Below are 1,427 nucleotides of genomic sequence, written 5' to 3' on the forward strand. Positions count from 1 at the left end.
ATGCTGAGCAATGGAAAGAATAGGGTGGGACATCCTGGTCTGGAGAGGATTAGAAAGAAGCGAGTGGGAGGAGAGTTGGAGAAGAGAGATTGGAGAGGAGAGGACCTGGAAACACCAGGAGAGATGAACTGAATATAAGATATGACTAAAAAGCAAGTATAATGTGGGAAATCTGAATGGAAGAAAGATATGCAGGCTTGGAGATTTAGGATGGAGTAATCATTGCCCAGGATTGTGCTCTAGGCTAAATAAATACATCGTAGTCTCTGGTGATTTGGGTAAACAGCTGGTTTGAGAATAACTACTGTTTAACTAAAAGATAAATCAATAATAAATATTAATAATCATCAGCACTCTTGCTTGAGTTCCTCCCAGGTTTCCCTTAGTGATGGAATGTGACGTAGAAGCTCTAGGATGAAATAAATTATTTCCTTCCCAAGTTGATATTGGTCAGTGTTTTATAACAGAAACATAAAAGCAAACAGCTGTGCTCGCTTCGGCAGCACATTTACTAAAATTGGAATGATACAGAGAAGATTAGCATGGCCCTTGCGCAAGGATGACACACAAATTCGTGAAGTGGTCCATATTTTGTTGGAGAGGGATATGGGAGGAGATGAGGGAGTGAGGGTGGAATTGGGAGGGAATGAGGGAGGGGTTACAGCTGGGATGCAAAGTGAATAAAATGTAATTAATGTAAAAAATGAAAATTTAATTTAAAAAAAAAAAAACAAACAGCCAACCTCCCCTTTGCCATCCTGATTTTCAACATATTGCTGAGGGTGGGAGGCTATTTGGCTTGTCTGAATGTGAACACACATACAATGCATACTTAACCTCTGGCTTAATTTCAGTCCTCTGTACCAGCTGTTGACTTGGTATTCATGTTATGGTTCTATCAAAAATGATCTTAGATTCTTGAGCACTTAAATTCAATGTGCTGTATGTGAAACAACATTCTTCTTACCTTTCTGGACTTGTGGTTGAAATGAGAATGGTATCCAAATTGCCTAGCCATATTGGCTCAGAATATTTAATCTCTATATCATTAAGTAATACTATAATGCACAGATTCATGAAGCTAGGTTTTTTTTTTTTTAATTGAGCAAGATGTTTGCTTAATAGTCTTTAAGTATAAATGTAAAATAAACCTCAAGGTCAACATATAAATAAAGTGATCTGAAAGCCAAAATATCCATTCACTTTACTGTGAAGGCAATTCCTTTTCTGTAGTAGAGAGAGTTTGTTTTCAGTTTTACTTCCATAGCTTTCTCTGTGGTCATTATATCCCAATACACCTTTCTGTGACTATATCTACATCTCTATAGTTGATGGATGCAGGTATAATTCTCAGTAGTTCTCATGCTGCTCATCAAATATTTTGTTTCTAATTTCATTCTTAATGTGCTTCCTTCATAAAAGTAGTT

The 1,427-nt window shown here is 36.7% G+C and overlaps 1 non-coding gene across 1 annotated transcript; it reads left to right on the plus strand.

Moving 5' to 3' along the window:
• Positions 1-487: 487 nt before the first annotated feature.
• Positions 488-594, plus strand: LOC129689858 (U6 spliceosomal RNA). Its single transcript, XR_008722182.1, has one exon. It is a non-coding gene; the product is annotated as a U6 spliceosomal RNA (small nuclear RNA).
• The last annotated feature ends 833 nt before the right edge of the window (positions 595-1,427 follow it).

This window comes from Psammomys obesus, unplaced genomic scaffold (genome assembly GCF_907164565.1).
Source record: "Psammomys obesus unplaced genomic scaffold, mPsaObe1.curated_primary_1811, whole genome shotgun sequence".
In the NCBI taxonomy this organism is placed as follows: Eukaryota; Metazoa; Chordata; class Mammalia; order Rodentia; family Muridae; genus Psammomys; species Psammomys obesus.